The sequence below is a fragment of the Haemaphysalis longicornis genome, unplaced genomic scaffold (genome assembly GCF_048455015.1).
Source record: "Haemaphysalis longicornis isolate Haplotype H1 unplaced genomic scaffold, Haemaphysalis longicornis Haplotype H1 scaffold_1, whole genome shotgun sequence".
Classification (NCBI taxonomy): domain Eukaryota; kingdom Metazoa; phylum Arthropoda; class Arachnida; order Ixodida; family Ixodidae; genus Haemaphysalis; species Haemaphysalis longicornis.
Window position 1 is genome coordinate 230,870,341 of NW_027526203.1, and position 25,119 is coordinate 230,895,459.

At 48.1% G+C, this 25,119-nt stretch overlaps 1 long non-coding RNA gene across 1 annotated transcript in view; it reads right to left on the reverse strand.

The window, feature by feature from the left end:
* Positions 1-5,656: 5,656 nt before the first annotated feature.
* The window catches only part of LOC144168666 (uncharacterized), a 106,252-nt gene continuing 86,789 nt past the window's right edge, over positions 5,657-25,119 (reverse strand). The window contains exon 4 of the long non-coding RNA XR_013322195.1: positions 5,657-7,319. This is a non-coding gene — a long non-coding RNA (uncharacterized LOC144168666). The remainder of the gene's footprint in view (positions 7,320-25,119) is intronic.

Consider the following 25,119-nt stretch of genomic DNA (forward strand, 5'->3'; position numbering starts at 1 on the left):
ACTTTTATTTTATAAAAACAGTTTCCACTCTTGTGCTACACCAATACAACTCAACCAAACACCGTTCATGCTTCATGCATTGATTTAACCTTAACAAGAATATCTCTTTGAAGTCATAAATGGTGTGGTTACGTGCATTTCACTTCTCTCTGGTTTTGCTATTTGTGGAGCCATGTGAGTTAATTTAAGTGACGTCGTATGGGTAATCGTTATGGGTTCCGTTTACAGCTTTGCTTTCCAACCACATTCACGCGGTGGATTGGCGCGATTTTTTTGTTTTGCACCTCTATTCAAAAGGTCATTCAACTTTTTCCACAAGACATCACTCCTGCGAAAACTGGAAGCACAAAAAGTGGGTTTATAGAAGTTGTGTTTTGATTGTTTTATAGCCTTATTCAATTTATTTCGGAACATTTTTAATTCAGTTTATTTTGGTCACGAGAGTGGAGAAAAAGTTTGGTATAATTTGTTTTTCATTGCAATTTGTCCTAGCAATTGTTTTTTAATCCATGGTTTATGTGACCTTTTATGGGGACCAAGGGTTTTCAGGGGGAGGACTCAACATAACATCGTTTAAACTTTTCGAAAAATTAATCATATGACTCATTTGCATCCTTCATTGCAAATATACTATCCCAGTTTTGTGAAAGTCGAAAGATCTCAAGCGTACGCGGTTATTTCTCGGAATGTTACCCTTTCGTTCTTCCCTATTGGTAGTGATATTCGCGAATCTACAAATAAAAAAATTGGCAAATGGTCGCTAATATCGGAACTTAAAACACCACACGCTGTAGTTCTACTTGTCCAGTTAGTAATAAACAAGTAAAGTAACGACGACGTCGCGGTAGTGACACGAGTAGGAGACTTAATGAGATTCTGGAAGCCATGGCAGTGCAACAGAACTGTAAAATCTACAGCAGAAGAGGTTTCCTTTAACAGACCAAGGTTAAATCACCGCCAATTGTAAGCGCATATTTGTTTGTATTTGCATATGACAATAACTTCTAAAAAAACTTAAGAAATAGAGGAATATTACCGCTGGGTGGTCTATACAAGACTACAAAAACACTACTATCTTTCTGTATACACAAAATGTCGTAGTCAGACGTTATGGAAGAATAATCCTCAACCATTCGAAAACCAGACATTTTTGTTTGTATCGACACGCCACCCCCCCCCGCCCCCACTGATGTCTCTCCTATTTATATAAAAATGATTGTAACGCGGTAACACGAGATGGTCTGAATCCTGAGTGTACCAGGTTTCAGTGAACATAACGATGTTAAAGGCTGCTCCATATGACTCCAATAACTGCCATACCTCGTCGCACTTTGGTACAATAACACGAGATGGTCTGAATCCTGACTGTACCAGGTTTCAGTGAACATAACGATGTTAAAGGCTGCTCCATATGACTCCAATAACTGCCATACCTCGTCGCACTTTGGTACAAGTGATCTTGCATTTAAGTGGGATAGCTTTAACCACTTGTTGGCACCATTAGTTTGAATAAACGCAGGCACATCGCTCGGAAGAACTGTGGCCATAACGACCCACAATGCCGGTGCGCACGACTAAGTCCATCGCAGATTAGGCAGTCTGTTCAGCTGCACAGATCATCAGCAAGTCGTTTTCACTTTGGATCGATATGATAGGGGAGGACTCAGTGCGGCGTGCAAAGATGGATCCATTTTGGGTCCAGACAAACTTATAGCTATTCACGCGCTTGCGCGCATAGCCATTCCCAGTAGTCACTTCATGAATGGGCAAAGATGTTCATTTATCTAGATCGCCGTTTCACATGGTTTAGTGGATGATCCCTCACTCCGTACTGCCAGCAAGCCTACACTCTCGTTTATGAGCTTTGTCTTTTTCGCTTTCTCAAGTACGGCATCGCGTTTATCGCGTCGCTGAAATGGCACGATGATATCCGAGGCACTTTTGTCTTTTGCAGGCACCCTGTGACACGCACCGATGTCACTTTGCGATATTGGCTTACCAACAGCCACGCCTATCTTCTCAAGAATCTCAGGAAGGCTTTCATTTGGCTCATGCGCAATGCCTTTAATTTCTATATTCCTGTTTCGCGTGTATTGTTCTGACTTTACTAGGCTGGCTTGGCAGTCAACCAGTTCCTTCTGAAGCGTCTCAACTTTGAGGCGAAGCACGCTGTTTTCTTTTTAAAGCAAAGCTTTTTACCAAGGGTTCTTTCGCGACCGTTGGCGTCACCAGAAAACTCCAGCGAACAAATAAAAGAATTTGCTGACACCGCCGGGAATCGAACCTGCAACTAATGCACTAACAAAGCGAGAGCCCGTTGTCTTACCGATTTAGCTACGAGCACACGCGAAGACGGGGAAGACAGGCGGAGTACTCACCAAGCACATCTACGGGTTTTCTCCATGCGTTCTTGCTGAATGCCACGTGAAAGCGTCACGCGACCACTTACGCCCATCTAGCGGCCCTGTGCGCACCTTGCTCATGTGCTAAGAGTTACAAAAATTAAAGGAAGCTCACACCAATGCATGGAATCTCACTTCTAGTACGCCAATGTGTCTCCAGTGTTCACGTAAAAAATCACCGCTCCTTGTCGTCCGCCCTCACGCCAAATCAAGGAATACATTCAAATACTCCTTAATGGCCACGCCATCACTCCAAGCCCCAGCATCCAGATCCTGGGCCTACATCTCCAGGCTAATGCCAAGAGTGACGTCTCCTTGGAGCGCTTCAAAAACAGCATTAATCAAATCATACACATGATCAGGCGAGTTGCCACCAAGAAACGAGGCCTAAAGGAATCCGCTACTTTTTGATTAATTGAAGCTTTTGTCTTCTGGAGAGTCACTTACGTCAACCCCCTGTCTTCTTCTCGACAAGGAGGACATGGAGATGCTTTATATAATGATTAGAAAGGTGGTCGAGCAGGCCATTGGTCTTCTCATGAGTGCGTCCACACAGAGGCTGCTTAGCATGGGGCCATACAACACGGTGGAAGACCTGATATAAGGTCATCTTTCTTACCAGAAGGCCCGAATCAGAACTGGGGTGGGTAACCGCATGCTTAACCAGATTGGCTGGGCAGCCCAGAATGTCACTCCGCATTGACGTACTCCCAGTCTCTTGGCGACTGAAACTAAGGATGCTCGCTTCGCTTAGAAATATGAACCCCTCACATGACGAGGGTCACCGAAAAGCACGGGATCAAGCGTTAAACACCACACTCGGTGGGCATCATGCAGTTATCCACACAGACGCCTCCAAACATCGAGGGCAGCAATACGCCATCATCGTGGCTACCTCCAGAACCAACCTCCTTGCGTGTACCTCGCTTAGGACCCAAGAAATGACGGCAGCAGAAGATGCAGCCATCACCCTGGCACTCACTCAACCATGGGTTCGGAGGGTAGTCACCGATTCCCAGCAAGCCTACTGGAATTACCAGTCGGGCTGGGTGTTCTGACCTGCACTGCGCGTGCTAAAAAACCACTTCCCAAACGGTTCCATTCAGCTCATCTGGACACCCCCTCACGCTTCAATGGAGGGCAAAGAATACGCCCTTCCAACAAGCCTGCGCTATTACCTCCCGTGCTATGGAGCTGCACGAGGACAGTCACCCGCTTGTCACGTTCAGGGAGATAACCCAGCATTATCGCCTTCTGAGACAGACCGTACCTTCGTCTTACCATGACCTTTCCAGAGAACAACTACCCTACGGCTCATACAATCCGGGCTCCTTCTCACAGCCTACGCGTCTTCACTTAATGCATCCGAATCGCTACGACGCTGAATGTAAATTTTGCTCAGAAGTAGGAACCCTCCGCCCCGTAATCGGGGTGTGCGACTTTAGGCCTGAGCACCCTCCTCTCTTTCCGTCAACTACCCAACAAGAGCAATGGGAGATGCTGCTGTCCATGCCCTCTCTACCTACCCAGCTTCAGCGGGTGGACAGAACAGAGGCCGCGCGGACTGCATATGGGCCCCACAGAAGAAGGAATCACTCCCCTGGGCTGCACTCTGGGCCGTTCAGAAATCTGAACAAAAGTATTTCTTCCTCCTCCGCGTTCTCCTCCTCTCTCTCTGCCACAAATCTCGTTGCCTCCGTCCGGGGCGCAGAGACGGAGAAGTCAGATCGTCTAACACCATGTTGGAGCTTACTTTCATTTTATAAAAACAGTTTCCACTCTTGTGCTACACCAATAGAACTCAACCAATCACCGTTCATGCATTATGCATTGATTTTACCTTACCAAGAATATTTCTTTGAAGTAATAACTGGTGTGGTTAAGTGCATTTCACTTCTCTCTGGTTTTAGTATTTGTAGGGCGATGTGAGTGAATTTAAGTGACGTCGCATGGGTAATCATTGTGGGTGCCGTTTACAGCTTTGCTTTCCAACCACATTCACGGGGTGGATTGGCGCGGTTTTTTTTTGAGTGTGCTATTTTCGCCTATAGTTGTTGCAAGACGCGCGTTTGCGTCGTCGAGGCTTTTGCTTGTGAAGTTCATGCTTCGTTTCATTTCTTCGATATCAGTGCGCATACCGCGATCATCCGAACGAAGATTACGTTCCGTTGCTTCTCTAAATGCCTTCATTTCCGATTTTAGCTCTTCCTTCAACTCTTGAAAAAGCTTTGCAAGCTCCTTAGCCATAGCTCACGGACAAAGTGCAAGAACAACCAGAAGGCACTGATGGCAGCAGTGACGGCAGATATAGCCACAAAACAGATAAAAAAATTACACCATCTTGCCGAGGGGAACCATGGGGTGATGCGGGGCGAGTACTGCTGCTCGCTCAGGTACTGCTGCTCGACGTTGTGGTTTCGAAGCGGCTTCTCGTTGTCGTAGTTCAGGTTCTGTTGTTCGACGTTCACGAACCGCCGCTGCTTCACGTTGTCGTAGTTCAGCATCCGCCGCTCGACGTTCACGAACCAACGCTGCTTCACGTGCTTCACAGAGAGAGAGAGAGAGAGAGAGAGCGGAGAGAGTAACCCGTAACTGTTGGAGAGAGGTAAGGAGGAGAGTTGCGCATGCGCAGTGTGACTGCGACACCGACGACGCCGACGCCGACGCGGGACAGGCCACCGCTATAAGATGCTCCGCATCTAAAAAGTGTATGGAATTGTTTTACCTGCAATGCGCAGAAGAAAGGGCTCAGGTACTGCGCGCACCGCCGTCACCACTGCACGGCTAGGTCAGCTGGTATACCCCCCAGGTAACCGATAATTGCGGCAACAGCGCCAATTTGTCCCCTGGTGCTTGGTAGGCCAAACTGTCAAACCCAAAAACAACAAAAAAATCACTGATGCTGCTATGACAATGCTTTCGCTGATGTGCGAGGAGGAAACGCCGTGCCGCTTATCGTCTGGTATGGGCTCAACGAGCGCGACTATCTGCGTGTCGCAAGCGTGAACAGCGCTTTCATTTTGCTTTTCAGATTATGTTGCTGCTGCACATATTGTTTCCGACAGCTAATACTAGTTGCTAATTTGCTTGGACTCTCAGCACGTGCACAAAACATTTGTTTGGATATCTTTCTTAGTTGAATACGCGTGAGTCAGCACGCCCTGAAGCGTGACAATTTTGTTTGGGGCAGAAAAAGCAGTAGGCGGAAAATGGGGTTTATTCATTGATTTTATTAGCAAGGTATCGCAAGCGAAGTTCAATACATGTCACATATACACAGAGCTGTGTATCTCGTATAATAAGACCAAATGTCCGTATTCTGTGTCGGTTACACAAACATAAGAGACATCTTCGTACAATTCTTCGTATACAGAAAATTGCTACAGAGGTCACCACGTTCGTTTGCTGCACACAATGCAATTCTACAGAAGCGGTTTCATTAAAACACGTCTGTGAATAATAAAACGATTATCAAGTGAGATGACCAGCTCATTTCGCCACCATTAGCAACCGCTCCATATTCTTATTCTCGTATACTTGCTATCCCAAAAAACCTTTTATAGCTATCGCATTTTCTGCGTAATTTTGCCATACGCCAGACCTATTAATTGGAAAAAATACCACCATGGATATCAATAAACAACACGTAAAAGCGAAACAAACAATGAGAGTGCAACGAAAGCACAAAAATGTGTCGTAGCACTGTTTCAAAAGCAAAGCGCAGCTGGGCCGTCGCGCAGGTAACTCGAACTTCTCGTAACACGGAATGCAAGCGGTCAGCTGCCCCGTAAATAGTTTTGGGGGCTTCTTTAGTGCTAATAAGCGTTCAAAGGTAGTGATGTCGCTATGAGAAACTGATCGTAGGAGCGCTTTAAAGCCAAACCAGTTCGTCGATGAACCATTTAAGCACATTGGCGAACATAATTTCCAAGCTTTTCTCTGGTGGAAAGAAAATGAAGAGCAACCACTTACCAAACCGATACCGAAGCTAAATTTCCGTCTGCGTGTCCGCTGGCATCAATCGACTCATGAAAAACTGTCGACAAGTAGCTTCGCATGCTTACAACATTACTGGAAAATGTGTTCTACCAAACAAAAAAAATTCACTGTAAAGCCACAGCAGAAGATTTTTCGGTTCGCCCTGCGGCTTTTTTGATAAAGATAGCGCTTGATTCTTGATACCTTTGACTGAATAAACAGTGTGCTGACCTGCCGTCCGCTGGGAAGCGGAAAAATTTCGCTGAGCAATTCTTTCCCGAGTTGTCGCAGCGCACAGCATGGAAGCACACGTTGTGTCCTTTTCTCAGTTTCTCTGACATTCTGAGCCCGTTCGCACTCACAGACACAGAAATTTTCACCTTAAAGGCATACTACAAAACTTCTACACACGCTTGCACACAGTGAAAGCAAGGTAAATGGTGAAAGCGGCAGGAGCAGACGGACAGGATGGCAGCAGAAGAGATAAGAGCGAAAGCGCCGCCCGTCGGCGCAACGAATGAAGCGACTAAATAAATAAATAGTGTGCCAAAAAAGGAAACAGCCAAGAATAAATTTTATTTCTACACATAATTGAATCACTTTACTTTATTGCTGCGTATGTTAAAAAGATAAAGCCACATATGCAGAAGTTGCTGAATTTTCGCTTGGCTACCAGCGTCATGGCGCCACTTTATTTTGCGACACCGAAACAAGCCGTAGTGTCCGGCCCCTGACCACTGCCAATGCTGCTGGAGGACCCGTGCAGGCTATATAGGCAGCGCCGGGAACTCGTTCCCCTGCCGGTAGCTTGGCGCAGAATGGTGACGTGTCTGGTTGAGCCAGAAGGGTGCGCAGCACGATGCGTCCTCCGGTAACACTTGGCCAGAAGATAATTCCCGGAACTTCGTCCTTCGTCGTCGGTTGCCGGAATGAGTCGAACTGCAATACGCAGAAGAAAGGGCTTAAGTACTGCGCGCACCGCCGTCACCACAGCCAATGATTTCCAACAGGCCACTTAACTTCTGTCAAAACCATATTAAAACGTTAATTGCTATTTATAACAAACAGTATTCTAACATTTTAAATAAAACATTTTGTTGAAACCTCACTCAAGGTTTTTATTACCCAGCCAGCCTGGTTCATTTACCTTGGTGTAAGGACATCTACACAACAAATGCCTTACTGCAATACATTCAAATGCCTGTCTTACAGCAAAACATCAGTAACAGAAGCCACACGTTTTGGCTTTGCAGCAGAACTTTGGTGTCAGCAAAAAAGGAATCTTTTTCTTGGCTTCTCTGCAGAGCTTTGCACTCAAGCAAAAAGATCCCTTGGTGGTTTGGCTTTCCTGTCGGACTGCAGTGTAGTGCTAGAAGGTATCACTTGCTTATTTGGCATTCTTTCTTTGTATTGTGCCAAAAAACCCTTGTGTTTTGTATGGAAAAGGAACTTCACACCACAGACTGTGCAGAGAAATTAGAGCTACTACTCACTGACTTTTTGCACAGCCACGGAAGTTTCGTAGAATCACTTTTCATAGACAAACATCATGTTTGCTTTCTGGCTGAAGGTGTGAAGCTGGTAGAGTTGGTTAAAATTTGGGGAGAAATACAGCAACAATAACAGTACTGAAGTACAAGGAAAGGTTCTGTGATGAACACAATGTCCATGTGTTCGCAGCTTTTTTGTCCAGTTTCTTTCCCGTGTTTTGGCATGAATACTTGCTCCAGTGCCTGACCTTAACCTGTTTTTGTGTAACAAAAATGTCAACAGCGAAGCACATATCAATGCTCACATGCTGCCCACTGACACCAAAGTATAAGTACGTTCATTAGAGTCATTTTATAGTTGAAGCCATCCATGATACATACAGCTTTCAGCTGTACTGCAATATTCACAAACACCAACAAAGACATTCACGTCCACATAGGTGTCCTTGGCTCCAGCTCCTGCACAGGGTACTAAGTACTCTCCGGAGAGGGTAATGTCAAGGTGTACAAGAACCATTTCCTCATAGATGTGCTCCATAAACTGTTTTTTAGGCTTGTTAGCTTAAAAATATATTTGAATGGCCTTTTTTCTTTTTTTAGCTAATTATCACATAACACAAGGTAATTCTATACACCACGCAAGAATGTGCTTTCACCCGCCGCGGTGGCTCAGTGGCTAAGGCGTTGCGCTGCTGAGCACGAGGTCGCGGGTTCGATTCCCGGCCGCGGCGGCCGCTTTTCTGATGGAGGCGAAAAGCAAAAACGCCCGTGTGTACGAGATTTCGGCGCACGATAAAGAACCCCAGGTGGTCAAAATTAATCCGGAGCCCTCCACTACGGCGCGCCTCATCGCCTGCGTTGCGTCGGCGCGTTAAACCCCACAATCAATCAAGAATGTGCTTTCTAGCAGTTGGGCTATGCCGGGATATGCATCGTTTTGAACAAAATATGGGGCACTGTATTATGGCCCTTACGAGTTAAAAAGCAATGGAACATAAAATATCTCCTCGCAATTGGAAACTTTTACTGCTCACCACCCCCACCCCCCCAAACACAACTAAGCCCTTCTTACCAGCTGTGAACACAAGTATTAATGTCGAGCTGAATTCCACAAGGTGCTCCGGATGGGTATATTGATGTCACAGCCAATCAAAATTTGTGAATCAACTGTAAGCCTTTCAGAAAAGCTCTCACCATTACTGGCCATCCGACTGAGTGGGCACGAAAGTATTGTGGTTGGTTATGTTGACTTCCAAGCCAAACACAAGAATAAACAAGGAACTAGCATACTAAAATAAAATCAGAACAGATGCAGGATGATGTTTTGTTCACTAACTGGGTTTAAAAATGCTGAAGGCACTGGGGCAAAGGTCAGGGAAAAAAATTACACCATCTTCCCACGTGGGAACCCTGAGGAGATGCAAAGCCGTGCAAACTCGTGCAAACTCGAGCTGCTTTGCATCTCCTCAGGGTTCCCACGTAGGAAGATGGTTATTTTTTAAATGCAGAGCATTTCAGTAACTCACGATGTCACCCGCGTTCGCGTCCGTAGTCCGCATCGCTCCCCCTACAATATATAAAAAAAATACGTACCGGCGCCAGATTTCGAACCAACGACTCTGCGGGCGGAACGCAAGGTACATGGTACTCTACCCACTGCACCACAAAGCCGACACAGAATAGCAGGTTACAAACACGCCTTATATCCTTGACTCATTCAACCGTCGGCCACAGGTGCGCCCTCTCCCCCGCGTACTCCTCGCCTTCTCTCCGCTCGCAACGCCCTCTCTCGCCGCGTTCGGTTCGGGCGCACAACAGGTGGGGACGTGCGCAACACCCTCTCTCGCCGCGTTGGGTTCGCGCTGATCAACAGTCGGTTCGCGCGCAAAAACAGGTGGGGGCGCTCGCATCGCGCTCTCTCGCCGCGGTCGGTTCGCGCTTAAACCACATATGTCGTTCGCGCGTGCTCCGGTCGCTAACATCTGTGGCGTTATCGTGACGTCAACATCACGCGTTCGTGTGGTGGCGCGATTTTGGCGCTATAACACTCCCTCGCGAGAGGCATTGGATTGGATTCGATTGGATTGGCTTGGCTTGGATTGGATTGGTTTGGATTGGATTAAAGTGGATTGTGTTGGATTGTGTTGCGTCATAGCCGCGCCACGTTGCGTCATAGCCGCTCTACGTTGAGTCATAGCCGCGGCAGGGGGTTCACGGCACGTTTCACGTTTCACCAGCGACTTCATCGACAATGTCTACGCTGGAAGACAACAATTACCACAACAACCAATACGTAATCCATACGACTTGCAGGCGCGCCCCCCGCGGAAATGCTCTGCATTTGATCGTGCCCCTCGCGAGGGGGATGTTTTAAATGCAGAGCATTTCAGTAACTCACGATGTTTCGCGAATGGGGCTACGGAGCCTCTTTGCGGCCGCTGAATTTCGCGAGTGAGACCGAAGGATGAAACGGCAGCAACCAGCGTAGCCGTTTCACTACGACCGCTTGAACCATTATTTTGCTTTTCGCCTCCATCAGAAAAGCAGCGGCCGCGGCCGGGAATCCAACCCGCGACCTCGTGCTCAGCAGCGCAACGCCTTAGCCACTGAGATACCGTTGCGGGTCACTGCCAGAATCGTTGGCTTCCATTGTCAGCTCATCGGACGGCGCAGACCGAAGCAGCAACGGAAGGGAGCAGCGGCGCGGACCTGGTTTATCTGAAGTGGCGAGGAGGAGGGGAGAGGAGGAGCAGCGCGCACAGCTGTTGTGAAGAAGGGAGAGTGACGTTATCACAGCTGGCGTGTAGAGGGGAGAGGAGGAGCAGCGCACACAGGTGGTGTGGAGAGGAAGATGGGAGAGAGTTACGTTATCACAGCTGGCGTGGAGAGGAAAAGAGGTGCGGACGGAGGCCGGAAGGATAAGGGACATAGCACCGAGCAAGCGATGCTTTGCATCTAATAAAATTCATGCGGTAATTGTGAACGAAGTTATGAGACACTTCCAGACGATCAACTGGTGATGGGCGAGGGCTATATTATCCATCCTTTGCTACCTGTTTCCTATATTTGAGCAGATAACAACCTTTCATTAATCTTGCTAGCTGGCAGTTTCACGAACCCTATGTAACAAATATAAAGGTAGACAAAACGTTGTTTCCAGTGCATTCAATAATGGCTGCCTACAGATTGCTTAGAATTCGCAGCTTATTTAAAGTCTGCCTATCACGAAAGCACAACAGCATTATTGAAAGCAACAAATTTGAAAAACATTGTTGACCTTTTGCACATTAAACTTGAAAGCGCTATTTAACACAAGTGTCAAGCTTGGTACAAACGGCGATATGATCGGCTTGACTTCTCCCAAACTTGCACATTTGGAGCCTGTGCCTCCTTTCACAGAAAGCCAGCCAGTGCGCGGCTGGTTTCAGCGATAGCTAGAGTAGCTTGCTGACCATGGACGGGCACCTGATGGGCTTTCCCATTCACCAGGCCACCCACGAAAGTGGAGCTACGCTCCCTGCACGCAGCGTGCACGGATCGTTTCCGCGGGTTAGTAAGGTTTCTTGATTGATTGATTCTGGGGAAAGTGATTTATCGCCTGCGTTGCGCGGCGACGCAACGCAGGCGATGAGGCGCGCCGTAGTGGAGGGCTCAAGATTAATTTTGACCACCTGGGGATCTTTATCGTGCGCCGAAATCTCGTACACACGGGCGTTTTTGCTTCTCGCCTCCCTCAGAAAAGCGGCCGCCGCGGCCGGGAATCCAACCCGCGACCTCGTGCTCAGCAGCGCAACGCCTTAGCCACTGAGCCACCACGACGGGTAGTAGTAGTAAGGTTCCTTGCACTGCCCCGCGAGAAAAATTTCAGAGCAAGCTACGTGCACCATGCGAGGACGAATTGCGTTCGATGATGCCCGGCGCTACGTGACGATACTTGATTCGTGCCCACACTGACGCCGCTGACAATGCGTCGCTACCGTTATCACGTCATCAGTCAGCTAGCCCGTTAGTCACGGCGCGAAGCGCTAGAAAATACTGATCCGGACGTTTTATGCCAGAATCAAAACAAAAAGCTTGGAATGCAAGTAGCGATCGGAACAAGTAGACAACGAATGCAGGAGCGTACAGCCGATGGCACGCGAACTGTTAGACAATATGGAGCTAGCAACATATTTAACGGCAACAAAAAGAGCGCGGAAAAGCGGGGCGAATCAGATTATCAAAAAAGGATGCGTTAGGATTTCCAAGGCCTGCAGCAGCAAGTTCACGAAAAATACTCAATCAAAATAATTACAAACAATCCTCCCAATAAAGACAAAGCGCCGCGAGGCAGCCGCTGTGCAAAGCGATAAGGAGGTAATGACGTGTCAGGCTTGCGGTTGGAGCCACGGCCGGATTCCCACAGGGCACACACACGCCATCAATCAACGTCCTCGTTTGTGCAAAAAAAAACATGTTTAGTGATGTCACAAGAAGTCACGTGACTAGTTTAGCTTGACGTCACTTCTGCGGGGCAGGAGCCACCGCGAGGGGGCTCTGTCTCGTGCCCCGCGCAGGGCAAGAGCCTTACCCGAAGAAAAATGGCGCGTTCGAAGGGAAATCTTGCTGCGGCAGGGAAGAAGAGCGGCTGAGTCTTAGGCAAAGCCAGCGGAGCAACAGCGGCTACAGTACACTGTAACGGAGCTATGGTGGGCGGAGCTCTCTTTCGGTTTTCATTTTTCCTGTTTTCATCGTCTTAGGTAGTGTTCAACAGATGGCGCAATTTGCGTAAACGACGTCCACAGGCACTTGCAAAATGAAAGGTTTTTTTATTCACTGAAAAGTTTTTATTGATTTCCATTTTAGGTTTGCAAATACACCTGACTTGCAAACTTTTCTGATTGCGTAGCTCTTGTTTTATTTTGGTGTTTTGATTGTTGGCGGCGTCACCAGAACTTCCTGACGTTTGCCCACAGCGAGACGGAATCACGCACACCTGCATCCAAGCATCGGCTACTGCGTCATAGCTCTAGACGGTGTTGAGGACCTGAAGACTCGTGAAGCCACTCATGACGTAGATGCTTCGAAAGGTGCCCTGGCGGGGGCGTTGCTCTGGATTTCGTGCATGGAGGCAGCGCATCCCCACTCACAGAGCTTGCAGGAGGCCGTGCAGAGTTGGTAATCGAAACCGCCTATATGTCCCTTCAAGGACCGCTACACTGACGTTGCACCGCACCATGTTTATGCTGGCTTGGATTGTCTACTTCTTCCGAGCCTCGTCGAGGCAGGCGAGTCGCGACCGAAGGGTAGTCTCGACCTGTTGAATCCGCCCACGCTGTAGACGAGCTTTACAAGAACTTCCACACCATGGCGATCCCTACGCGGTTTGCGCTGATTGTCAAAGGCGTTCCACAGACTGGAACTGCACTTATACGTCATGTGGTCGTTGGTGGCACTGTCCGTTCAACTGCCGAACCTGAAAAGGATGTCTTTTGGAACTCTCGGCCGGACCAAGCAAGACTTGGAGAAGTTATGGCTGTGCATTTCCCTAAGGGTCAGCACCGTCTTGACGAGGTCCAAGAATTCGACGGCGCTTCTATCAGCTTGTGCCTGGGGATCATTCCAGACTCTGTCGATCTTTTCGCTCCCGTAGATTGAAAACTTCATGAGCCGCAAACGTATGGCGAGATATGCTCACCATACCAGTGCGTTCCCAGCGATCTATTTTGCATGCCCCGTAAGGTACTTTCGAACACGTCAGGAACGTGGAGTTCGTCGTGGAGGAACTCCACGTCGAGGAACTGCAAGTGCTCGGCGGTCGGGGACTGGAACTTCAGGCAGGCACATTGTCCCGATATTGTCGAAGTTCCGCAGGATGTACCGGAATGCTGTTCTTTCGAGAGCCAAATTCTTCCCCTTCGCGGCCTACTGGTAGCTGCCCAAGAAGTAGTCCACTACGACGTTCTCTTCCAGCATCTGGAGGAAAGTTTCTCGGATCTCCGCGATGCTCAGCGTTTCGGCGACCTCGATAACCTCGTGGACGTTGTGAGGGCCGACGTGCACACGCAGCGGGACACGGTAGGCGAGGTCGATGACGATCTCGAGCATTTCCAACTGAAGTCGCTTACAATGATCTCGGTGGCTGCAGGTCCCTCAGTGCGATGCTGGCGCCCTCCCTCCTGCTTAGAAGGGGGTGACTGGAACTTCAACCCGACGGTGTTCGGTTTCTTGTTGCGGGTGAAGAACATGCCGCAACCTGGCAACCTGGAGTTGAACACGAGGCGGTGCGCCTGCGACTCGATACCGTCGGTCATCTGGAACACGACGTCGTAGTGTTCCCAGGCTCTCCTCGTGGTGTTCAGCACAAGTTCGGGGTGGGCCACGACCTCGTGTTTGAGCTTGTGCATGCGACGCGCATCCCAAGAAAGCCGCCTTGTAGGTATGAGTGCAGCACCGGTCTCCTTTCTGGTGCCTGTTCCCTGAACATCACCGCCGGTGGCAGGGTCCATGCTGAACTCAAGCAGGCTTCAGGCAGGAAGGGGTCGGCTGTAGGCGACTCGGCAGTGATGCCGCAGCGCAACAGTTTTGCGACCGATCTGGCCTAGTGACGCTGGAGTATGATCGCTGGTGCGCGTGCAACGAACTGGACGACGGGCACAATGATGGCGACGATGACGACCATGATGATTTTCCTTGGTAAATGACACATACCCAATAAGAGGAGTGGCCTGTCACTAGGTCAAGGAAGAAAACTCTACGAGGCTATAGGGTGCAGTTTAGACTTTCCCGCACTAGCGAAGATTCCCCCGGGCCTGGTGACCCTGCCATCTTGCACCAAATACTCATTTTCGAAAATGTCTACTTCTTCTCGTTAGACGATCAGCCACCTGGACGCAGGCCCTCCATATCTCTAATACGCTCCCAGACAGCGCTGCGCCACTACTCGTTTTGTGAATGAGGATATCAGCACCACTAGTAAGAAGACTCTTAGGCAGGGGTTTGTCGTTCTGCGGCATAGATGGCAGCAACAATTTACCTCGTTGAGTCTTCTCGCGTTTTATGCGTTGTCGTCTTCATCACGTCATCAACTGGCGTAGCAAGTTAGGCATTTCAGCCCAGCTAACATCGCCAGACTTCATTAAATCACTTTCTCTCTCTCTCTTGGTGTGAAGAAGGGGAGGGGCGCTAGTAAGACCTGGCGAGTACGTCACCTGTCTAGAAAAAGAAAACTGCCCGCCCCTTTGCCCACACGTGCACTTGCATGAGCCGGGAATAGGCCAAGCATCGATCAGGGCTTGAGAGCGTCAGGAATGGGAATGGTTTGCTCGCTGATATTTATGGTGATGAACAAGTTTATTTGAACTAAAAACAAGAAACAGGGTGTGGTAAGCCCCAGGAACGTCTCCTACCCTTCCCCAACTGCTTGCTCCAGTCGTGGAGTGCTGGCCTATATATTTACGTAGTAGCGGCAGGCGGAAGTATTTTGGAAGATAGAGACACCGGTGGAGCCTCCCGCGAGATGGTTTAATTTCGCATTTCATGCAAACGTTGACTTTCTCCGGAAAAGGTACATGGGACCTTCCTAAACAAGACTATATGAGTAGTCGTTAGCGTTACGAGAGCACAAATGTTATAAGTATGCCTCACGCACCTATGAAGCAGAAAGCGAGGGAGGGAATCATCGCAATGTCACGCTATAGCCACCGCGACGTTTTAGGAGTTATTGGGTGTAAGCATAGTTATCACATTTAGGACGACTAATCTAACTCGTTTTCCGAGTGGCACAGATTTCAATGTGCACAACGCTGTTTTCCTCTTTCCCGCGCTCTTTGTGTTAGTTTTTAAATCCTACGAGCAGCCATTGCACCGCCACGTAGCGCGCTGCGTGCCAGCCGGTTTCCGTAGCATTCGATCATCCCATGCACCATGCGAGGTTCCTGCTTCTTCTGGACGATGGCACACGTCATTACCGTTATTCGGGGCGGCATCAAAACAGCACACGGTGAAAGGGCACGAGACACAAGAGCGCCGACGTATCAGCACGGCTTGCTGTAGAAAAAGAGCGTATAATATTAGTTAACAAGTTCTCATAAATTTTAAGAAAAGATGTGTGTAAAGGAAATCAATGAGTTGGCGGCTTAACAGGTGTTTCCTGAACGAAGTATAAAACAAAAATGTACAAATGCTCAATTTCTAAAAATACCTGGCAAAAATCAAACATGGCATCAATCTAAAAATGAAATCACTTCGCTAGGATGCTGTTTATAACTAACGTTATGCCGAAATAAAAATATAACGACTGGTCCAAACAACAAGCACCCGATAACTCGGTCGCTGAAACTTGCACACCGAAATGCTCGTGCACCGAACTGTCTGTGCACCGATATGCCCACACCAAAACGTCCCGAACCAAAATGTCCAGCACCGAAATGTCGCAGACTGGGATCTAGACATTTCGGTGCAGGACGTTTCGGTGCGGACAATTCGGTACCCGGACATTCCAGTCCACGGAAACTCCCAAGCGGCGTCTGCCCGCGGTGTAGTACCGGCGAATCTGTGTAGCGAGAAAATGCACACGGCCGCTGTTTGAGCTGGCGCGCGTGCCTCTGACATACCCGTGAATTGAAGAGTTTGAAAAAATACAAATTAGGCGAACGCAGGCCGGAAACACCAGCGTGATTCGCGCGTCGAGTGGGAGAGGGCTGCAGTGATTGGAATTTCTAGGCCAGGCCCTACCCGGCCAGGTAGGGACACTGCCAGGGCTCAGCCTGAGCCCGACGAAGCATTTAAATAAAAGCACGGGCCCAGCCCAAGCCCGACAACGTTTCAAAATATGAGCCCGAGGCTGGCCCGACCCCTGCAGCATTTAACAAAATAAGCCCGAGCCTGTGCACTGTTTTTAAGGTCAGCCCGAGTCCACCAGACTCCAAACATGAGCCCTCAAAAAATTGGTCTTTTTAACATGAAATAAGCAAACAGTGAGTACATTGAATTCACATTTGTTTAGGACCTATATTTGTACAACATAAATATCCTGACTTGGAAAATGTATTTTTAGATCCAAATACTCCATCGTTTGTAAGATTTTTTTTAACACGAAAGTGTTTTATTCCGGGATTCACGAAGATTTCACTTACGTCATATCCGTCACGGAAGTAACGCAAGTACAACGAAGCAAGCGGCCCGTAAAGGGTGCACCCCTGCACACAGGGTCTTTTTGCGGGAAAGCCACCTTTAGTACTAAAGAGGACGTTAGAGTTCGGGTTATTCGTTTTCGAGTTTTATATTTTAACACGAAAGCGTTTTATGCCAGAATACCACAAGACGTCATATCCTTCACGAAAATGACGCCAGTACACCTTTGCTGAAGCCACCCTCCCGCACGACGTCACAATCATGCTCAGCTGCAGATTTCACTGGCATTTCACTTTTCTGTTTGACCGATTCCTATGACAGAGGAATCAATTTCAGTTTTTTGCTTTTTCTGCGTGCCATGTAATTCATATTTGAATGCAATTATCATTTCAAATACAATTAACGGGCTGTGACGGCACATTCACCTGATGTCCTACGTCAAACAATTTGATGCACGCTCGCTCACCTACACTTGTTTTATATAAGCGACATATACAGTCAAATCTCGATATATCGAATCACGCGGGAACCACCGAAAATCTTTCGTTATTTTGAAATACCGTTGTAATAAAAAACTGGTGGTTATAAACCAGTGCTCAAACCTAGGGATTAAAATGACGTACGTTAGCAGTAGGCGCGTATGCAGACAGGCAAACTATCAAATAAAACTGTTGCGTTAACTTCAAAGGTACTTTTTTTCTGGCGCGTGCAGCACGTACGACCGATTAGAAATGTTTTTACATATTCCTCCTTGCACAATACCTCATCGGATAGCGTGTTTCCTTACGCTTCGCTGAACAGAGCACCCACGTGACCTGTGTGATGTCACTGAGCGCGCTATTCTTTTGAGCGCCTGCTGAAAAGCAGCCACCATTCTGGCTCTGTAGCCTCGACGTATAGCACTGAATACTAGCGCTGACACCTTGGGTTCGAGCCCCAGCAGGTCTCTCTCAGTTTTTTTTATTGCCTATTCTCTTTTCTAAATTAATTTTTTTTCTAAACTCAAATCTACGCGTCGTTTTTGTTATTAATTGTGGTTTGGTATGTGTTAGGTCGCTTTAGGTTTGGGGCGCAGCTAATGACCACGTTGAATTACCGTTCTCCATCGCGCGAACAGACATGTCATGTGGGTGCTCTGTGCAGCGAAGCGTTTGGAAATACACCATCGGGTACGTCCCTGCACCGAGCAATGAAAGTGCGGACGTTGATCATGCGCACTAAAACATCAATGTTCGACACAATGTCATCTTCTTCTGTGCTTAGTGAACCACAGTCGTCCTCATTCGCATCGTCATCGTCACAAAAAATGATGACTCCTCTCGCTTCTTCTTTTTTTTTGTCGCTAGCCCCATTCAGTTTTAGATTTTTCACGGACTTCGCAGAAAAGTCACTTACAACAAAGAAATCCCTGCCTATACACGTGATTAGCGTGAAGAACGACCGACCGGCCACCGCCACCCAACACAACGAGAGAGAAAAGAGGCAAACGCGGCTAGGCCTGGCTAGGCCTGCTTTGTGGTGGCGCTAGCTGTTGGTACTCGAGATGGTGATGATGACAGCTACTGCAGTAAAAGAATAAACAGAGAAGCGGCGGTTGCTGTCTCCTGCCAGAGTTGCGACGCTGTTACTTTTAGCCGAAGTCGTAATAGTGATGTTCCTCGATTATGGTGTGGAAAATAAATCAGATGAGTTATTATGAAATATGCGCTATATTGAAATTCGTAGTTATCGTAAATATAGGCAATCTGGCGATGATTCTAAAATGTTCGCAAATTTGAGAAATTCGTTAATGTGGGGTTTGTAGTCACGAGATTTGACTGTGGCCGGCGGAAACATTTCCCTAAACTTCCAAAACAAGCTCTTAATGCGAATTTTCCGTGTGGCGAATATTCCGGTAACACGAGAATTCCTCGTACGAAATGCCCTTTGACAAGTTGGCATTCCTGATCAGTTTACCTGTGACGAATTGGCTTATGACTATTGCCCCCGTGACAGTGGGCCTAGACCCGGTTTTCACATATAGCGTGCGTGGTTAAATCGACGTAGACCGGAACTTGTTCTTACCCAAGAAACATTGTTTTATGTTTTCTTCTTGAAGGGTTCCTGATGTGACGTTTTGGCCTGTGTTTTTCTAGTCCAGCTTCAAGGGCTACCGTAGAGGCATCTTGGACGATATCTTTCACTTCTAAGCATGATATCCGGTTTTGCGTGCACCGCGGAGAGGTGATGGGATTCTCCGCGCAGTTACGCTTCATGCACTCACCGATGACGCGACCTTTGTGCTGGTGGGAGGTTTAGACGTGGATGTCTCACGGCCCCATCCGACCTGACTGCTGTCCTCCGTGGTCGAGAGGTTTAGGTTGTTGTGTTACACAGACAGTAAGATGCCTACGACGTAAATGGGTAACGGACAACCCCGGGTTTGTCCGCTAGAATAAAACTGAAGTCCTTCCGAGTTTCACTCACTTAATTAGCTAGGAAGTTTGCTCAATCACCAACTACAAACAGACGTGTTTCGTTTCGTGCACTCCTTGGTCATCCCTCTTCACAGAGTGGAAGGGCACTGATTTTTTTTTTGTATTTCATGGTGCATACCCATGTTGGGGATAGCCAGATGTCGGGAGATTTTAAATGCTAAGGCGCCCTCTTAATGCCTCTTGAGAATGACTCTTCTGAAGGCCAATGCTCGGGAAACTGTACATTAGTAAAGTAAAATTTAAAGTCAGTAAAGGGAGCATAATCACGAGAGATAATTGGTGATGTAAAGGATTGAAGGCAGAGGTTGAAACAGAAAAACCAAATTTTTATGCAGGTAAAACTAGACTCAAGGAGAGCAACTGACAGGGTAGGCACTTGGTCGCGGAAAGGAATGCGTGAATGGCTGCAGCCACACATTTGTGACAGAATACCAAGGATGTGGCCCCAAACGAAAGCAGGACCGGCATTGAAAGAGTGGGTCCAAGTCGCTGAACTGGAGCTAAGACGCACCGTCACCTCAGCAAACAAAAACCGCTACAATACAAAAAAAGAAAGATTTATTCTGTATTCTCAGTGAAATGTTATGTGGCAAGTCATTAATGCAAATTAAAAACCGCGACCATATGAGTAAACAATGCTTACTTAAGAGGAAGATTTTTGGGCTGAGGAATCCTAACAGCTCCATGCATATGCCGGCTTCGGGACCCTGGTCTCTGACACGCACACACGCACACATTTGGTGCGTATACCCACCCATTGAACCATCGTGCGGCCGCATTGATCAGAAATATTTGCACTCTCTTAAGTTTATGTTTTTGTGAAGTTGCCACGGCGCTTACAAGTTTGAAATTGTAGCCGCCAGATTGCAAGATGGCTTTGTCTAGACTGCCGTCTGATGGTACTCCACTATAGGACGTCCACCGAAGCATTCCACTCCGAAGCACTCCACTATAGGGCGTCCACCGGCGTTCCGAAAATCACGTCGGGTCTAGCACTGTTTCGCCTTACATATTAATGAGAGAGGCTTTTGCCCTGCAGGGGGCGTAGATTGGCTGGTGTTGATGATGATGATGACTACTCGTAACGTAACGTAATGTAAACTAACCCAACATAAGCTAACGAGCATAAAAAATAATTTAAAACACGAAAACTAACATAATCCATGAAAACTAAAAGTGCAACTAAAGGTGGAAAAAAATAATAAACCAGGCAAGAGCCGCTCTGGAACCATCGCCCTTAGTAACAGGAGGCTAAGGCAGAACCTCTACAGCACAACGACAGACGCTCAGGCTTGTGTCAGTCCAGTCTTAAAAATGAGAAAATCGTCGGTCGGTACTGTACCGATGGGTGTAGCGCTGAGCTGGAGTGCCGTCGGACGGCACTCTAGGCACTGAGTTGCCCGATAGCAACACGGACAGTGGTACGCAGGCCGGAGATCCGCGTGGCTGCTTTAGAAATAAGCAGCCGCGCGTATCTCTTGGCTTTTATTGGTGCCCTGACCTTATCTCTACAGGCAGTTGTCATGGCCTATGTGGTACTTCGCACTAGTCAACGAGTCGAGTTGCTGGATCACTGAATAAAATGGAAGAAAACAGAAGTAAACCCGCGGATGGTGCGCACTGCTATGTTCTTGCAGGAGGTCGCCCATGCCAGTAGGCGTGAAAAAACAGGAGCACGTTTGTCTCCACCTGCGACGATAACCAGAGCAGCGTCATAAAGTGGCCCATTCAGCAGATTGGCCGTTTTCACGTTTGCTCAGTACTATTATAGATAATTCCTTTGAAAATCCTCCGCTGCATGACCTACCTAATTTTATAACTCATAAAATTAGCCTCTTAGCCCTTATTTTTATGAGCATTGAGTCTACCTGCAACGAGTCTCAGAACGGCGTATGACTACGCCATTCTTTCAAACTGTAGGGCAGAAGACAGGGGACAAAGAACTAGTAGCCACACACAGCGCTACCTGCCAACGTGTTTGTCTACTCTTTCCCTGTCTATTTCCTTCTGCCCTATAGAGTTTGAAAGTTATGAACCAATAGGCCTGAATTTCTACGCCACTAGTCTATGCAATTCCTAGTGGCTGCTGTCTTTTCTGGCTTCTTTGCTTCTTTTCATTGTCATCACATCTCTTCCGGTTATTTAAAATCCTGCTTACAATTTCAGGATCTGCAAATTTGTTGTTTCCGTTTCTCTTAGCGCGTAATTTCTTTCGGTCATCATCATTCACGTCTTCATCGTCATCGTATCGTGCAGATTCACACGCCTATCCTGTTAACCATGCAACAAACGGATCCTTACCCATTCTTTTAACGGATAACATCAATATATTACTCTTAATCATATTTATCGTGTTTTTGCGTGGCCATTTTTCCACTACAAATCATAGCCTCATTTTACAGTATTATGAGGTGGGCGTGTTATCCCAAAACGACAGCCCCGTTTATTGGCGAATCCTCCCCGTGAGTATGTGCTCTAAGTGAAGAAACAATAACAACAACGACGACATAGTCGCATTAAAGGGACACTGAAGTGATATGTAAACATTGCGGGATTACTAGCGCAAATTGTAGTCCGGAGTCCCCAGGCCATGTTTCGACCACTCTAGGCGCGTTTACGCGATTTTATTTAGTAGAAAAACTAATTCGAAAATGCTGTCCTCCTCTCTTTACGCTCGCCCATTTTGTGTGGCGTTTTCGTGTGACGTCAGGAGGGGATGAGCTGGCAATTGGCAGCGCCACGGCTGCGCTACTGCACGGCTCCCCGGCCGACAGAGTCAGTCGGCCCAGCGTTTCGTCCGCCGGCCGCCGGCAGGTCGTCGCAATCAAGGAGGTTAAAAAAAATTGCTTGGTCGTGATTCGTTCGCTTAGTTGAAACGAAGCCAGGACACGTTTGTGAATGGAAGAATGTGCCTTTCTTTACTTGGTTTGTTTGTACACTGTATCTAGCTCCAAGTCAAGTTCGCTTCACACAAGTGCTGCACAAGCGCACATGCGACGCTTCGCTGACTGGTACGCCTGTAGGAAAATATAAGGCCTCTTGAAGGCGGGAGAAGAGTCAGCGAAGTCAATATAGGTACTAAGGAAATAAAATCAACTGATATTTTTACTGTACAGCGTAAAACTAGGGCGTGGGAAGCACTTTTTTGCGCTGGGCGAACAAGCACAGCGGTCAGCAGCACGACTACGCATCTGCGAACGCTTTTCCGTCTACGAAATGCAATTTCTAGACGTGAGCTACTGTGGAAACTCGGGCGACGCTTACTGCACGATCGCAGTACAACAAATACTCACCTAAGCTGCTTGAAATGCCAAAACTAAATAAAAGTGTAAACCGGTTGTACAATATATACCCTATATTAGCAAGGTCTTCGCGTCCCGCTCCGTGGCCCAGTAGTCTGGGGCGCTGGGCATGTCACCGCAAATGTTTTGGAAATCACGAGTTCGAATCCCCGCGGGTACGTGCTTTTTTTTTTGTAAGTTTTTTGTTTTCCGCCGATGTTTTCTATATTGAGTTCACCTTTTTTTGGGCCGTAACGTTCATGGCTACACGAACTAGTTCACAAAACGCGCGCAGGCTGGCACATGCATGGCGCGCTAGCGAGTTCTCGTTGGCGTACTGTTGCCATAAGCACCGACTGCTTGCAGGCAGTGGGCGCAGGCCAGAATGAACAGACCCTTGGCCTGGTGCGAACACGCTTTTTACGATACAGGCATGAGGGAGGCAAGCTCCAATTACGGGGGAAAAGCGCATTACATTTTGGCGTCTACGGGTACGCGGAGGGCGTTCATGCACTGCGTAGGTTTCGGCTAGTGAATGCTACGATTCCAAGCCGTCCTAGGAGGCTTATCTTTATGCATTTTTACAGCTGACAACATGGCAGAAGCGCGGTACGATGATTACTGAGTCATTGAGAATGCCCATCCAACAACGCCACCGGTTGTGTTTTACAGAACCGAAACCGAAACCGAAACTTGTTTGGTTGCTCACCTTGGGCATCGTCCAATCACGGTGCCCGCTCCTCCTAACGTCACAGCTTTAGTTGGTGCGGCCGCCGCAAACCGCGCATGGCAGTTTTTCTTCTTTCGCGCTTTGTAAAATAATTACCGATTTGTCAATCGTAAAAACGATGAAAAGTGTGCTAATTTGAGCCAGTCTACACAGTGCAGGCAAAAACGGGAGCTTGACAAATTCACTTCAGTGTCCCTTTAAACGGCGGTGAGATGGAGACGTTCCCCACCGGACCACCCTCTTCCGGAACCGACGAGACTTGCGTCTTGGAAAGGAAAGTAATCCGCATGCTCCGCCGACGAACAATATACCAACGCTGTGTCGACAGCAACGAGCAGAAGGCAAGTGATGCGCAACGTCCTTCAACAAGTCAGGCCAACAATAGCTCCAATAGCACCAACAATAGCTCCAAAAAGAACTATAAGAAGACTGCAAAAGGCCACGCATCGACCCCGAAGAAACCAAAGGATGGCAGTCCTGAACATTTCATGAAACATACCCCTAGAGCCGGACGCAGTTCAGGAGCAACTTCCAAGAACGCAGCCACGAAAGGTAATGTAACTGCCGGCGGCGCGGCGTCAAGGCCGCCCACCAAGAAAAGGGTCACCTGGACAGAACGAGACAAAATAAGGTACATTACGCCGAGACCAGGACGCACCCTGCAAGCGGAACATGGGGAGGCACTGCATGATAAAGGAAAAGCAAGTCGGAGGGGGCGAACGTCTGCCAATTGCGATGACAAGGCTCCAGACAGCGGCGGTTTGAAGAGCAAAAGAACGGATGACAAACAGACCATCGCTCAATCTTCGAACGGGGACGCCCCGAACAAGCGCCAGGCAACTAGTGAGGTCGGTTGTCAGAAACGTGCGGTAAAGAACAAAATTAAAGCGAACAAGGCGCTGTCGGGCACCGGAAGCGATGACCAACCATCCTAGTGGGCCCTAACGCGTGACGGTCGGACGCCTTCCTTCTTCAACGGCAGACCGTGTTGTGCAGCGGGCGCCGAGCGATGCCCCGTGGTTGTTACTAAATGACAAACCGTGCGAAACCACGGAACTTGATTGAGAGAGAGAGAGAGAGAGAACAAACGTATTTATTATTTCCTAGTAAAGAGTCTTTAAGGTGGGCTAATTCCAGGAGTCCATTGGCACGGGCCGCATCTTCTGCTATCTCCACCAACTTGCGTTGGAGGTCGAGGGACGAGCTGGCCCAGGCGCTCTCCCAAAGCTCATCAGTGTTAAAGGGATTGGGTGGGTCAAGTGAGCTTTGTGTGCAGCCGCTGACCATATGAAAAAGTGTCGCGAATTCCCCACAGAAGCGGCACAAACGGGGATACTAGGTGGGGGCTTAGTGGTATCTGCTCGGGTGGGGGTAAGTATTAGTTTGCAGGGTGCGAAGTATTTTGTCATGGCCCTTGAATAGTTGTTTGTGCGGTGGGGCGTACGTTTAACGCTGTAGCCGATAGTGCATGGTAATCTCATGATACGAGACTAGAGGAAGCGGATGCAGATCTTCGTCTTCAGGTGTTCGGCCGGTCAATTCTCGAACTGTGAGATGAGAAATCTCATTCCCTGAGACTGCAATACGCGCAGGCGCCAAGATTATCTTGACGGGTCTCGCTAGTGGCTTCTGTTGCAGTATTTTAAG